This window comes from Rousettus aegyptiacus, unplaced genomic scaffold (assembly GCF_014176215.1).
Source record: "Rousettus aegyptiacus isolate mRouAeg1 unplaced genomic scaffold, mRouAeg1.p scaffold_m13_p_10, whole genome shotgun sequence".
In the NCBI taxonomy this organism is placed as follows: domain Eukaryota; kingdom Metazoa; phylum Chordata; class Mammalia; order Chiroptera; family Pteropodidae; genus Rousettus; species Rousettus aegyptiacus.
In genome coordinates this window covers 4,368,658-4,385,210 of record NW_023416285.1, presented here as the reverse complement: position 1 = coordinate 4,385,210, position 16,553 = coordinate 4,368,658, and the positions used below count along the sequence as shown (strand labels likewise).

At 46.1% G+C, this 16,553-nt stretch overlaps 1 pseudogene; it reads left to right on the top strand.

Moving 5' to 3' along the window:
* Positions 1 to 9,515: 9,515 nt before the first annotated feature.
* LOC118609227 lies at positions 9,516 to 9,632 on the top strand (annotated as a pseudogene).
* The last annotated feature ends 6,921 nt before the right edge of the window (positions 9,633 to 16,553 follow it).

Below are 16,553 nucleotides of genomic sequence, written 5' to 3'. Positions count from 1 at the left end.
CAGTATCGACACTTTTTGGAGAAGAAAAGACGCTTCTTAGATCAGTTAAGACTTTTATCTAGAGTCTCGTGAACTCTCTCGAGACTTCCAGAGACCTTCCAAGATCACGAAGGGCCGCAGCGGAGGTGAGAGGAGGCACCTGGAGACGCCGGCTCCGGCCCCGCAGACCCGTGTCCCGCCCACGTGCTCCTGCTTCTCCTTGCGGAGGCGTGTGTCGGGCCTCCCTGGGCCTCCCCAGCTGCCCCGCAGGTGCCACATGGGTCATTGTACCTCGGCAGAAGTGATAAACGGATTTAGGCACTTAAAAACATTGAAAGATAGCAATCGATGGCCTTAGTTTGTGTCCCCCAAAAGCCGATAGATGGGGATTTGAGCACATAAAGTCTCCCTTTCAGAGGCAAAAGAAGGAAACACGGGCGAGGGGGGTGTTATGGGTTCAACCATGTCTGCTGAAAATGCCTATGTCGAAGCCTAACCACCATTCTCTCCGGAATGGAGAGGACGCCCATCAGTGGGACCAGTGGAGAGACCCCGGAGGAAACCTTACCCTGATGACGCCTCAGTCGCGGAGTACGAGCCTCCAGGACTGTCAGGCAATAATTGTTTGTGTTCGAGGCCTCCGGTCTCTGCGCCCCTGTCATGACAGACAGCCTGAGCAGACTGGTCCCGGGGTGGGCTGGGGTAGGTAGGAAGGGAAGGAGGACTCTCGGGAACGCCGATGAGCAGGCGACCCCTGTGGGGCTCTGGGGCTCAGTCCCACTTGCAGGGGACTGAGAACACTCGAGCCAGAGCAGTAAAAGCCCTTCGAAACAGTGGGACCTGTGAGTACCCAGGGCACACGAGAGGGCCTCGTGGCTTCCGCTACCAAATGCTAGGAACTGCTCAGTTACACGATAAATGGAGTCGGCGCTAATTCATCCGACGCACAGCACTGCCCGCAGGCCGTACTTTGGATTCCCAAAGTGCTATGGACGGATGAGGACCTGCCCTGGTCCAGCTCGGAGCAGGGGTGGGAGGCGGGTGGAGTTGAGCGAGGCGGGGTGGAGGGGATACATAACAAACAAATTAGCTCGGGGAGGTGACCAGAGCTGTGAAGGAAAGGGAACAGGACGGTGAAACCATAACCCGACACAGGGTCGCTAGTATTTGTAAGGAAAAAGGACGAAAGCCTCAGAACCTATTAAATAATGCCTCACACAGACACAGTGACTCATTTTACCATGGGACTCGGAATTCTAGGGAGACGCCCGCGTGGGGCACAGCTGAATTTATTTTTCGGAGAGCAGAACGTGGAGGAGGAGAACCCTGGAGAACTGTGCGGAAAAGAACCAAGGTCCCCCGTTCCCTGGGCAGGCAAATGTACGTCGCGAGAAGTGGCCTTTAGCCGGGCTAAGTTCTCCTCCGCTCTTCTGATGAGTTTCAAACTTCTACAGACACAGACTGCGCAGGAAGGAAGGAAGCGGCAACTAGGGCCCCTCACCAGAACGGCCACACGACAGATCGGCGCGTAAACGTCGTCTTCAGAGGCCCTCGGGCCCATGATTTAATAGCTGATCGTCCAGAGATGGGCGCTGACCCCACAGGCCACCGTCTAGTGAAGTAGCTCTCCACCAGGGCACACTTAGTCCCCAGGAGACATTTGGCGATATCTGAAAACATTTTCATGCGCTAAGATTTGCTCTATCTGACGGATGCAGGTCGAGCATGCTGCTGAACATCCCACCACACACGGGGCAGCCCTCCCTGACTAAGAATTATCTGACCCAAAATATCAACAGAGCTGAGGCTGAACCCTTCGGGGCAGTCTGCAAGACTGGGCCTTGATCCCTCAAGTGCAACGTGCGAGGTCATCTCCAGGTCTATACTCTCTGAGCATCCAGCACAAAACCACAATGTGCTGGATGCTGAATAAACAGCATCATCAGGATGATGCAGGAGGAGACCAGGACTCAGAGGTAGATGCCCCTGATTTTTCATTACTTAACTTATTATCCATGTGACTTAGGGCACGTGGCATGGCCTCTCTGACCCTCAGTTTTCTCATCTGTCACAGGATAGTGGATGTAAGCTCGTAATGGAAAGACACGTGAGAAGCAGCCGTCAGTGTGGGATGTGACGTAGGCCCTCGGCAAACGCCTTCTCACAGCCTCCCTCCACCCGCCTTTCACGCCCCCTCCCCCCCGTCCCCTGGGGGCTCAGGCACTATTGTCAAGTCGCTCTTTGCCCATTTCTAATCTTTAATAAATTGACTGGTTTTCTCTAGGTAGACATGAGTCCCGACCCCTTAATCACTTTATTTTCAGGGGAATTGGTTTATAAGCACTGAAATTAGAAAGAAAACAAAGATTTGTATTTCCAATACTCTACTTTTAACGGTTTTAAGATTCTCATCAATAAGTTCTTCGGGAAGAAGACAACTTTAAATAAGGAGAGGAAATCGTGGCATGAAAAATAATGATTCACGAAGGGTAAAAATCCACCTTTTTAGAAGAGGTCTTTTTCCCTCCCCTAAAGGTTCATTCTCCCATTTGTCAGATCGGTGGGGCGAGGCAAGCAAAACTCAAAGACAAACAGATCTAAACGAGTGTGGCGAAGGCGTGTGACCACATCTGTATATCACGGCAACAGTGCCAACAGCTAGAACTGAGGCGTGCCGGCTCTCAGCCGGGCGCCTTGTTTTGTTAAATCCTCACGCCAACATCACGACATAGTTACTGTCATTCACCTCATTTTACAAGTGGGAAACGATGCTCACTGACTTCAAGTCATTTGTTCAAGGTCACTCAGGAAGAGCCAGAACATATTTAATGTTTCAAATCTTCCACCCAGCGACACATGGGATGCTCATTATGAATGCAAATAAGTCACACAGAAGAATTTGCTTTTCCTCTCAGTTTTTCACATGAAGAACTGAGGACCAGTCTGACCTCGTCCTTTCGAAATGATATTTGTCTTAGGAGGGAGTCAGTTCAACGTAGCCATGAGTTCCGATCTAGAAATAGACAGAAAATCTGAGTCTGAGGCCTAGGCCTGCTTTGCATAAGCCACTTCGCATGTCTAGTCTTAAAGTCTGCACATATAAGGATGTTGACGATACAGGTGGACGTGATTCATCACCGTCCATTATCTCTTCTGAACGTCACAACTTGCTCAGGTGGCCACAGCAAGGACTGCGAGCTACGTCCCAGGTCTCCGTTCCTTCCGCAGACCCGGAATTCTTTAGGTCTGGGGACTGCCCATTATTGTCACTAGTAATCTGGATACAGTCAGTGGCTGACACACAATAGGTTTCGATAAACGTCTGTTGGCGAAAAGACTATACAATAAACATTTTTTAAACATGCCTTCCCCCTATATAGACACGAGCTATTACGGAAATACAGTATCTTTTTCTGTTCCATTTTAATCAATTAAATAAATGTCCACCATTGCATAGGATGTCGATAAAATTATTTAAATCCAAATCATTCCTGAACTTGACTTGACATCTAACACAGAAGGAAGGATTAGCAATATACCCACCGACAGTGATAGTTTGCCAATTGCAAACTATTCCAGGCCCTGTCCTAATAGACTGACTATATATAAAATCCCGTGGCTTGAAATTCATTGATTACTTTGAACTGACCCTTCTCCTGAACTCCAGACGCATACGGCCGCTGCCTACGTGCATTTCCATCTCGTTGTCTAATAGACGTTTCCGATTCCTCGCGTCCAAAACTGAGATCCTGATCTTTTTCCCTTGCAACCTGCTCCTCCTCTAAGTGGTTCCATCTCAGTAAATGACAGCTCCATTCATTAGCCTGCCCGGGTCAAGAACCTGGGAATTATCCGCGGCTGCTCTCTTGCGATTAATTCCACCCACGTCCAATTCATCAGCTCCTCCCCTAGGCTTTCCTTTGAAAAGGACCTAGAACCTGAGCATTTCTCTCGTCCAGCACGAGTGCCATCGATCAGCTTCAAGCCACCACCACGCCCCTCCCTGCTCTGACCCGTGCTCACTCGTAGTTTAAAAATCCGGTTTTGCCTCCTTTCTCTTCTAATTTCCCATATTTCAGAAACCTCGCGCTTCAGACGCTCCCGCCTCAGTGGGCTTTGCGCCTTCCCTCCGATGGAGCGCTTCTGTGTCTGTCTCGGGACCTTTTACCATTTGCCCAGCCTAGACTTGGCCTGTGCTGTCCATGCTGAATCCCTCGTGCCTAAAACAGAGCCTGATACGTAGCAGGTACTCGATCAATGCGCTGAGTAAATGAAGTACATACTCTGCAGACTAGAAAAAGTACCGCTGATGGCCATTCATTTGTTTATCTATTCAACAAAGTATGTGGAGGCTACTGTAGGTCAGACGCTGGTAATAAACTGTGAATATGGAGGCGAGGACCATACACTCCGCTACTTTTTATTTTTTCAGAGAGGTAGGTGTTAAACACGCACATAAATGAACTAAAAGTTATTAAATACGTGAACATTCTGTGTAATGTTGAGGTGGAAATAAAGAGGGTACACTGAGATAGGGAATGAGGGGGTGTCAGATAACATATCTTAGCATTGGGGTCTCTGGCAATATATCTTACTTAGCATTTAAGCAGACAAGTGAATCCTGAGACAGAAGGGGTCACATGAACAGCTGGCATTACTGCTCAGGAAGAAGGAACAGCGCATACAAAGGCCCTGAGGCAGGAAGAAGTTCTGTAATATTCCAAGAAGTAATAGGAGGTAAATTTGAGTGACTACCGTGAGAGACGGAGAGAACGGCTTGAGAGGGCATGCGGAAGCCACGTGGGGTCAGATCGTGCTGGCTTCTCATAAACCAGGATCAAGTTTGCATTGCCTTCTGAACACAAGGAGAAAGCGTCCACGCAGGGCGTGCATGATTGGGTCAGCCTTTTGAAAGATCCCGCTTGTTGCCCTGCAAGAGAATAGACTGGAAACAGACAAGGGCAGAGCCGGTTAGGAACGAGAATCCGAGTAAGACGGCGTGTTCGTTTCCCAGGGCTGCCTAACGAAGTAACACAGGCCCAGCGGCTCGCACAGCAGAGCACTGCCTCGCAAATCTGGAGTCTGGAGCCCGAGGTCAAGCTGTCCTTCCCGGGGCTGGGCAGGGGAACCCCCGCCACACCTCTCCCCCGGCTTCAGGGGTTTGCTGGCGATCGTTGTCACCCTTTGGCTTGTGGGAACATCACCCTGATCTCCGCCTTCATCTTCTGCATGTTCCTATGGGGTATGTCTGTCTCCAAATATCCCTTCTTATAAAGACACAGTGATACTGGATCAGGGCCCGCTGCAGTGACCTCATTGTAGCTTAATTAGCTCTGAGGAGACCTAACCTCCTGATAAGGTACATTTGAGGTCCTGGGGACTTAGGACTTCAACCCATAATAGAAGGGACGGCGGCTGGATGAAAAAAAAGCTAGTGCGTGTGTGGAGGGTGACAAGCCAGGACTTGGGGAGGACTTCGATGGGACAGATGAGGAACAAGGAGGAGCCGCCCTGACTCTGATACCTAATAACTGCTTTGAAAGCTGCATGGCTCTCAGAAGGGAATGACTAAGGTGGAAGCAGGCGCTTTTTTCAAGCAGGTGTGGTCTGAAATGCCTGAGAGATGTCTGGTGGAGACGCGACGTGCGCATTTGGACACGTGAGTCGAGAGATGAGAGGGGTAATGGGGTAGACATCTAAACGTGCTCCCACCAAATGCAGACAGCACCCAAAGCCTCAGGATGTCCAGGCCACCTGGGGTGCAAGATCGAGACGGACCGGGCCCGAGCCTGTGCCCAGACGCGCTACGAAGTTTACAAGCCGGGAGGCAAACAGAGCCTGCAGAGAGGAGAACCAAGAAACAGCCTGCGAGATGGGAGGGAAACCCATTTTCTTGCCCATGCTACTGGGGCGCAGAGAGGATACGGCTTCTAGGAGAACGGGGTGGTGGGCCGTGTCAGACACCACCGAGAGGTAAAGGAAGATGAGCTCGGAAAACGGTCCGTGGTGGCGGCGACACCCTGACAGAGGTTCCTTTGGCACGGTGGTGGGGCAGAAGGCAGTCTGGAGAAAACCAGGTGGGAGATGCCAACGCGAAGCCCCTCCAAGCTGTTTTACACGGAGGAAAGCAGTAAATGAAGGAACCGCCGGAAAGGAAAATTAAGGTCAAGGGTAGATTTTTTTGAAGAAGAAGCAGCAGCTTGCATTCCAATGGGACTAGAAGGAAAACATACGATGCGAGAGAGAGTGTCTCGAGCAATCATTACCATCCCCGAAGAGAGACGAGGCCCACGAGGCTCGAAGTTGCTAAGAAAACCCTTACGGGTCACATGACCAGCAAGTGATTGACAGGGGCAGGTTTCACACCAGAGCCGGCCTTGCTCCAAACCTACTACGGTTTCCTTAAAAACATTTAGTGCCATCAGAGTGACGGTGGAACCCATCTAACATCGCTGCATTTTTTATTTTGTGCGAGAAAATATGTCGCCCTGTTTTTTTTTTTTTTTTTTTTCTGCAAATTAGCTTTCGAGTTTGGGAAATGCTTGAGTTCATAAATTCGCACAACTTTAAGCAAATACGTTCTGTTAAATGTGTTTGCTTTGAATGTTACAAGTGAAAATAAGCACTTACAAAGTTTAGACTCTTTATGAAATAAATGTTAAAACATGGACTGAGTTTTCATGGAAAAAATTAGGCTTTACAGAGAGATGCCAACTCAGATCTCATACGTGCTCCCGTTTGAGAGGTGGGAGCCTCTTTTTTTCTTCTGTGAGGAGACAACAAAGAATCTTGGGAAAAAGAAAGGCTTTGGAGGAGAGAAATTAAACATAATTAATGGTCATAGAGTTTAAAAGCAAAACTATTGTTTCCTTTTTTTAATCTCAAATAGCATCCAGCAATAATATGGCTTTGAGGCATCTCAGAGGCAAGAAAAAGACAAAAATAATAGCTTTTCTCTAGTTATAAATAGACATGAATGCTTAGATGACAACAGCAGATAACGTTTAATTAGGGACAAATAAAATTAATTTGTATTTGCATTCAAGGGTATGTAGTCCTTAAACCTTTGTATTAACTCGAATATAATCTTGCTTGAGAAGAAAAAGCACAAGTTAATTAACATGAACTGTTTCTCCAATAAAGTTTCAGCATTTCAGTTTAAGGGAACTAATAAGCACAATTATCTTTCTAGTCCAGATTTTCTCATTTTTCTTCTTTTGTAAAATGCTTCCAAATCTTCCCTAAGCCTACATTTCCCTGGAGACAGCTAAAGAAAATTTTAGCTCCGAATCTAACCTCCATTTTATTAAGTCATTTTAATAACAAAAGTTTTACAAGAGGTCAATATAAATATCTGTATGTTCTGATAAATTATTTCAAGTAAATATCAATTTTATATCAATTTACAAAGTGGCACAAACCGCATCTCTGAGTCAAAGGGAATGAAGTTCCTCTCTTCAGAAATATTGGTGCTTATTTCTTGGCTCTATTAGTTTCAAATAATTCTGTAAATTCTGAGCTTCAGGTTTCCCTTTGCATAAGGAGGGGAAAATTGCCCAAGCAGTGTTTGCTTTACCAGAATATTTTGATAATTTAGTTAGATAATGGATAAGAGGACACTTTTAATATGTTGCTATCAGTATCTGCTACGCTCGTCCATAAAACTGTCCATTTAGAGCCAGGAGACTATGGACCTGTATTTCCTATGTCAAGGTCACATCTTACCTGCATTTCTCTTAGAAATGTGTCTACATCAAGAAAGCCATCTTAGGCTTGCTGTTCAGCTCTCGGGCCGTTTCCATCTTTAGAAAGGTGATCTCGTCATGTTCGGGAATGATGAGTTAGAGATCGATATGTTTACAATAATAAGATAAAGGAGAGCTTTATTTAGAAAAACTATTTACGCAGTCGTGGGGTCCTCAGCTCTGCAAAGCGGGCCTACTAGAGCAGGCCTGCCAGCGTCAGAGGGCCTTTGGCTGACTAGCTCTCTGGTGGCCAAGCACTGGCTTCAGAAAGCTGTGTGTAGCTATGATCAGTTTTAAAAAGGCTGCAATCGATGCCCCTTCTTGGGGACAAGAGAGGAGAGACGACCGCCCTGAGCCCGTGCAAATGCTCCCTGCCTAGCCCCGGCGCTGCTGGCCAGTTACAGAGACTTCGGTTCAGTTTTTCATTATACGGTTGTCAGCTAAGGCCACTCTGCCCTTAAAGTCTAGATGAAATTGATGTGGAAGTCCCACCTCGTGTGGGAGCTCTTCCAGGTCGCAGACTTCTCATTGAGTCCTCAGGGTGCTCTGGGCAGTCTCTTTTCAAAAGGGCACGAACCCTATTCCTGAAGGCTCCACCGTCTCTTGACTAAGCACCTCCCAGAGGCCCCGCCTATTAGCACAATCACACCAGGAATTTCAAAAGATAAATTTTAAGGGGACGACGCATTGAGGATGGAGTGGCTGCCAGCGCTGGCCCCAGGTGTCATGCAGGGAAAACGTCTCCTGTAAAACCCTCTCAGCAACGGCACCACGCGGCTAAACCCCTACCGCCCCTCCCTTCCCCCTACCCCCCCGCCCCCAGCCCTCCTAGAGCCCCTGGATGTATTGTTCCAAAGCATTGGGTCCAGTGACTCGTTCAGGTGCTCTGTCAAAACCAAACATCCTCGGATCGGAGCCTCGCCTCCCCACAGCTTGTCCATTTTGTTTCACTGCCGAAGAACCCCGCGTGAGCTGTGCCACTCCCCAAGTGTCGCGGCGAGGAGCGCGCCCGCCGGCTGCAGGTGCGATGCCACACGGCCGGATCCCTGGGTCTTGCTTCAGTGATGCCGACTGGCCGCTGGTCAGCAACCTCCCCTCCCCCCAAGCCCAAACGACCACCATTCCACTCTCTGAGTCCGCGCATTGGGCTATTCGAAGTACTCTACAGAAGTGGGATCGTTCGGCATTTGTCTTCCTCCGCCTGGCTTATGTCACTTAACGTAAGGTCACTGAGCTTCATCCCGGACGTCGCAGTCCGCGTCTTGCCTTTAGTGGCATGAAGGGCCAAGTCTATGACAGGACAGGACGGTCTTATCTTCCCCTCTTTCTCTCTAAGCGGATGAGACCGATGTGGACACGTTTCTTTTCTTCTGTAAATCATCACAAACTTTCATTTTCTTTCTCAGAGAGGAAAAAAAAAAAGTGACTAAGAGATTTGTATCGACCTTTTTATTTTACAGTTGTTTGGACTTACAGGAAAATTGTGAGGGTGGTAGACCGTTTCCACACGGTCCACACCCCACGGCCCCTACCTAGTATTGACATCTCATGTTAACTCGTACAGCACGTGGGTCAAAACCGATGAACTGGTATTGCAACATGATTAGCTAAAGCTCATCCTTTATTCAAGTTGCCTTAGTTTTACCCAGTTTTTATAGTCCAGGATCCCATCCAGGATACCATATTATTTCAATCAATTTTAGTTTTAAATAAACAAACAAAATAATTCCGGTATATATTTCTTTTATTGTTTCTCAGAAACCCTAAATTAGACTTAAAAATAAAACTTTAGTCTATGGCCATGCTGCCCTGAACAAGCCAGATCACGTCTGATCTTGGACGCTAAGCAGGGTCGGGCCTGGTTAGTACTTGTGGGAGACCACCTGGAAAGACCAGGTGCTATAGAGGTAAAAATGTTTTTAAAAATAAAGAATTGCAAGCTGAAAAAGTCCTTGCAATCTGTAAGGTCAACCTAAGGTTTGCTTCACCTAAAAAAAAAAAAAAGAAAAAGAAAACTTTAAAAAAGAAAGTTCCAAATACACCAAAACCATAGTTTCCACGGGATTATAAATCTGAGCGGTACTTTCCATATCATTCTGCCCAGTTATCCATTTTACTACATATATTAGATACTCGGGGCCCCAGACACTGGTGGGCTCTTATCCAGGTCCCTCCGAGGGCGCGCGATGGGGGCGGGTGGTGGGGACCGTCATCCTTGGTGAGTATCTTTGAGCACCCTTCATCTCTTCCTGTGACTTCCCGCATTGTGAGTCCCAGTGACAATGACACCGTGTGCCTTCGGTATCTTCTCCCAAGAGAGAAACCGGCCATGTTTACTCCATCCACCCCGAGGCCCTCACTGCTGCACATCTGATCGGTCACCAAGCCTGTCAAGGCCACCCCTGCGATGTCACCCCTGGCCTTCAAATCCCTACTCGCGTTGCCATAGTGCAGAGCCTCATTTGTTACTTAAACCGTGACAATAAATTTATTTTATTTAAGTGTCTGTACTGCTGTGTTTTCGTTTTGCCTGGTTTTTTGCATTTAAGTCTTTGCTTATTTGGAATTGATTTTGATGTAAGAAGCGAAGAGTGCCCCGATGAATTTTTTCTTCACCTAGCAGCTTGTGAATCGTCCCGATACAAGGAATTAAATAATCCATGTTTCTCCATTGGTTTCTTTGTTGCCTTGGTCACAGACTAACTTCCCATGAGTACTTGTCTCTAATCTGGATTCTCTCTCATTCATCATTCTGCCAATTTCCATGTCAATTTCTGTTTCAATTAGAAGGGATTATACCATATTTTTATTTATGACAGTAAAGCTGTTTTTCATTACTGCTCCACTTCAGAGATGCATTTATTATTGCTGCATATTTATTTTTCAAAATGAACTTTAGAATAATTATGTCAATTTAAAATCATTGGGACTTTGATTGGAAGTGCCCTGAATTTGCAGATTGAGAATGGGCTAATTGCCATCTTCACAATATTGAGTTCCCCCTTCATCTCAAGGTAGGGAAGTTTCTTTATTTTGCTCATTCTTTAAGGTTACTATAAGGAGGTTCTTCCAGTTTTTATTATAAATGTTGTAGGTATTTTTTTAAGTTTACTTATACTTCTTTGATGTTATTGCAATTATAACGGGGATCTTTTGGGGGAGGATTATCCCCTTTTGTTTTTATTATGAGAGACCTATTGATTTTTGTGTTTTTATTTTCTAGTTTGAACTTACTGAAATTTTTTATTGTATATGTTGCTGATTCAATAGAGCTTATTAGGTTTTCCCAAAATGCAAAGTTATCGTCTTCGTGACAGTATTGTTATCTACCTCCATCAAAGCTCAACCTCAAATATGAAAAACATAAAAGAACAGTGAGCGTGACCACATAAAAACAAAAATCAAAATCTGAAGTTTAATAAATAACTTTATTAGCATTATATTAAGAGTTATGACAAAGAAATAAGGAAGAAATGACAATTATGTCAATGGAAAAATGAGCAAAGAGCGTAAGTATCTGATTCCCAAAACATAAATGACAGAAATCATATGAAAAGACATTCAGCCCCACAGGGAATGGAAAATATAAAAATAAAATTAGGTTTTTCGGCCCATAATACTACAAAGCTTAGAAATATTAGTCTTATTGACTATGAAGGTGGAGGGAAGGGGTACTCTACACAACGTTATAGGATCTAGAAACCGTTATATTTAGAAGAGAATCTAGCAATAAGATGCAAAATTTATATTGCAAAGCCCTGTAACCCAGAGTTATTTTTCAGTTAATATTTCTCTACAACTATTTAGGAAAGTGTGTAATAAACATGCTCTATGGATGTTCAATACAGCATTTTTATAACAACAAATAGTAAATGGCCGCCCATAAGGAATCGGTTAAATTAATGATAATACGTGCATGTAATGCATGTAACAGGATGCTCTATAGCCATTTAAATAATAGAGTCATATTTATTCACAGATAAAAACGTTCAGAATATTTTATGCAGCAATAATAAAATGGCATGCTTATTATAAGCCTGTTTTTTTTTAAGTTCTTTTTATATTTATATACTATCTTAGTTGTTTGGGCTACCATAGCAAAAAACCATAAATCGGGTGGCTTATAAAAAAACAAACATTTATTTCCCACGGTTCCGGAGGCTGGAATGTCAAAGATTACGGTGCTGGCAAATACCGTGTCAGGTCAGAGCTCGCTGCCTAGACGGTCATCTTTTCCCGTAAACTCACAGAGTGGAGGAGCTTTAGAGGCTGCTTCTCTAAGGCTTGTATAACGGCCTTGCTGATGCTTTTACAATCACCTCCCCAAGATTCGGCAACTTAATGCCACCCCCTTGGGCACTGGGCTTCATCGCACAAACCTGAGAGGGACACAAACGTTCAGACCACAGCATACATACGAGTTTCCAAAACTGTCGCCCAGTTAAAATCAGCGCTACGTCTTCTCACTGGGAAACAAGTCGGACTTTTTGTCTTGTCGCATAAGCCATTTCCCAGCTGCCCTGCTCAAACCTGGCCTTCCTCTCCCTCTGCAATCTGAAGTCATGTCATGTCCCCTCGTCATCGTGCTCAGCCACCCCGGGGGCTAGTGCTGTGGACGTGCCCAGTTCTTTCTCACCCTGTCCCTGGGCCTGCTCCTTGCTCGCCCCGAGCTGTCTCACCTAGCTCGTGGGCGTCCTTCAGCTCTCTGCTAAAATATCACTCTTTATCCATTCGCCGTTTGCCCAGTCTGTGTGGACCTCCCCAGTCAGGATCAGGGCAAGCTCCTGCCTCCTCACGTGACACCCGTTACAACTTGCAATTGTTTATGTGTAGCATCATTTTCCTGTTTATTACCCGCCTCTGTCTCCGCACCAGAAACACAGTGAAACCAAAGACCATAAAATTTCACATTCATCATGACCCGACACATATTAGGTGATCAATAAATATTTTAAATAAATGAATATGCATAAGAAATGTCTGTTAATATTCTCTGAAATGTTAACACTGCTTATCTCTGGGTATTTGGATTTGGGGTCATTTTAAATTTTTTCTTATCAGACTTCTTATGCATTTCTGTATCGATATGATAGTGATTGTATTTTATATTTTTAATTATAAAAATCTTTCCTGAAAGTGCACGCCCAGTTTTAAAATGTGCATGATCAATAGTTTAAGTCGCCATCACTTACAGAATACATTTTTCACACCTTAGCATGACATTCAAGTCCCTTACAAAACTGGTTAATGTCTCATTTAAGATGTCTCAGTTTTCTAGACTAATTCACCCTGACAGCTCCCCCCCCGACCCCCGAGCGTCAGCCACAGTGGGAAGTGTCTCTGTCCTGGGTGACGTGTTGCACTCACGCGCCTCTGAGCTCAGGCTGGCGGCTCCTCTCCATGTGGAGAGCTCGCCGCTGCCCTCTCTGCCCACCCGACGCCCACCATTCTAGTTATCACGGTAGGGTAGCATTGCACCGCCTTGAAACTCAGTCCCTCGTCATTTCCATGCTGATTCTATCTCTAGAGTGTTAACTCTTTAAGGCCAGGGGAACTTTCTTGCTCAACTGTGATCTGTGGCTGAGATAATGGTGTACAGTAGATGGACCAGCTGGCTCGTCATCTCTCTCTTTATACAGTCTTAAGGCTTCTCCATGCCATCCCCCCACGCGCACAGTGGCATAGAGTAGCTTTACGCCAACATACTGCTATCTGGTATGTCTGTCAATAGTTTGGGTTTCCTTATGGCATGGCAGCTTCAAAACAGAAGTTGTTTGCCTGACAGCTCAGGACTCGAGAGATGAATGTCCCGGTTGCCAGCTAACATGGTGGGTGCTTTTGCACATCTACAATCTGGCCTCCGAAGTCAGGGAGGTGACCCTGCTGCACTCTGTTGTCGAGAGTGAGCCAGGAAAGCTATGCCAGATTCTAGGTCCCATCATAGATCCCACTTCTCAATGGGAAGACTGTCGGAGAATTTGCAAAGATGTTTTAAAGTCACCGCAGAGAGTCTTCTAACCGATACCTGCACCCCCTGCAAAGCCCTTCACGTGCAACCCGGAGAAAGAACCAAAGGACCTGGGTGTTTTACAAGCCGAAATTACTAACACGTAATGCAAGAACTACGTCATCGGTGTAAGTCGAATGGATCCTCCCTGCAAACACTTTTTCAGCCAGTTGAGAAGGAAACAAACAAAAGCAAAAAAGAACAAACCAGTCCCTGGGAGTGATGAAAGCTCAGCTCTGATGTTGGTCATTTACAACGGACAGAAGTTTCTCGTTTCTGTTGACATCGATAGTTTTACTTGCACTTTAGAAGCACAGAAATCAGAGTTCTGTAAGCTAGGGAGCCCCTCGCTGGACCTGGGGCATGCTGCTCACACAGATGTTTTGGGGCTCAGTTTCAGGCATGCATCATGGATCTTACTCGGCAGCCAGGTGGAGGGTGAGTCTGGAATGTTTTCTGCAAGAAATGGGGGATCCCACCTCAAGCTAGAGCTTCAGCCAAAATTGGAATTTCTGAATGACAAAGGGAGTTGGGGATTCGAGAAATGATTGGGAGCATTGAATTTTGCTAAAGGAAGACTCAGGGAATGGAAAAAGCTACATCATTACATTAAAAAAAAAATACACATCTAGATTCATGCGTTTACCTATCTGGAGGGCTGCCCTGTGGAAGTGGGAGCCACCGGCCAAGGACTGGCTGGCCTCTTCTTCGTGTGAGGCCTTCCACCTGATGCGGGTTGGCCTCAGGGGGCACACGGCCTGGTTGGAGAGTCGCCTGCCTTTTCCAGGGACAGGGCCGAGCTTTGGGGATGGGCACCCAGCTGACATCCTAGGGGCCCTGAGTCGCTCATGAGGGCCGGTGAAGGCAGCACGCATGCACAGCCACTGCTCCGTGCCCGAGTGCACACACACGCACTCGCCGGCTCTGCACCAGCGTGGACCGTGGGAGACATGGCTGCATGACAGAAAAGAGACCTCCTCTGCGTGAGATCGGACCACGTCTTCGGGATCAGAATAAACATCTCAACAGCTTCCTTTCTACCAGTTGTTGTCCCATTAACTACTTAATTTAGTAGTTCACGTTATTTTATTTTCTTCAAATAAAGGCGAGTTACCAAACTCATAACCAAATGAGATATGGCTTTTCACCTTTACGAAGCCTCCAAAAAAAGTGATATATATTGAAAACCATTAAAATAAGCATTTATTATATCTAGGGTCTGGTTTACCTGGGGGAATAAGGGTAATAAAAATCAGCATTGTCATTAGTAGACCTACTGTGTGCCAGGCACTGTATGCACAATAATATCACTTTATTAACCTTCAGAAGAACTGTTTCTGGTAGGTGTTTTTAGTTTTTGTTTGTTTGTTTGTTTGTTGTTTTCTGTTTTTGTTTTTTTGGTTTCTTTCTTAATTTTATGTTGAGAAAGTGACCTTGAGAGGCGAGAATTTCCCCGCGGTTACTCAGCGTGGATAGTGCATCTTGGAGTCCCGCGTGGGCCTGTTCTCACACCCACGAGCCTTTCCTTTCGATGGTAAAATGCCATTTAAAGCCTTTGCCGTCTGACAGATAAGCTTGGCTCAACTCACGAGTATCAAAGGATATGAGTAATAGATATTGTTTCTTCTTTTTTATAAAAAAATTTTATCAATAACGCCGTAGAGTGAAAAGAACATTCTAGTCTGAGTTCTGGCTGAATCATTCATTAGCACTAGGCCTCTGGATAAGTCACTCATTTTGCCTTTTTAAGCCTATTGCTTCATCTTTCAAACAGAAATAGAATCCCTGCCTTGAGGTTTCCATGAGATTAAGATAAAATATTATATTAAAAGCATATGGAAAAGCGATGACTGCGGATCTCTCTCAATTGAAACACTGCCCTAGTTAGTCATTGAAACATCTGCTGGATCTATTTCTGGCCCATGGGTCCCTTTGGGGGTTTGTTTTTCTCAAGAGGTGCATCACTTACTGCAGATGCAGTGGCTCCATCCCCGCGATCGTGAGCTGGTGCGAAGGCTGCTCTCTCTCTGGGTCTCCTCCAATGTTGAGGCTCTTTGAGATCCAGGAGGGGGGCCCTGCCATATGCACCGGGTGCCCCGAGGTGACTGGAGGTGACGGTGCTTGTCATTCATCCCCTTCACCATGGACCCTTGGATCCAAATATGCTGAACCTGCCAAGACAGAGAATATCCTGTAGCCATTCTTGGCTGTCATGACTGGAAAAGCGAACCTATTCATTCGTCATTTATGTATTTATTTCTTTACGTGATAAACATTTATTGAGTGCCTGAGAACAGGGCAGACGACAGAATAAAAATTCAAGAACGAAGACCAACGAGGACCCATTTCCCAGCTGGGGGACAGTCTCCCGCACAGTGCAGGAGACAGATGGGCAAACACCGAGCCACAGCAACGGGAGAGGGAGAGGCACTCTTGACACGGTCACACGGCCCCGCAAAGGCTAAGGCGGGCCAGGCTGGGTCTTGGGTCTCACTGGCTGCAGGGGATCCAGCCGAGAGGCAGGAAGCAATATAAATCCAAGCCTGCTCCTTGAGAGCCTTATCCAGAGTAAAAGTGAGGAAACCAATTAGACAATGTGGACAAATGAAATAAATAAGCCATCAATATGGTAACACAAAGACAAGGGACAGAAACCAAGGCATCATTGCTGTGCGTGGCCCTGAAGCCCTGATGGTGGTGGCCAGCGAGTTGGGAAAGAATTGTGCTAATATAAAGATTTGGAGCCAGAAACATATAAATGGGAACTGAATAGAAAGAGCATCTGTGTTGAGGTGTGACAGCTCTTGCAACAGCTCAGGATT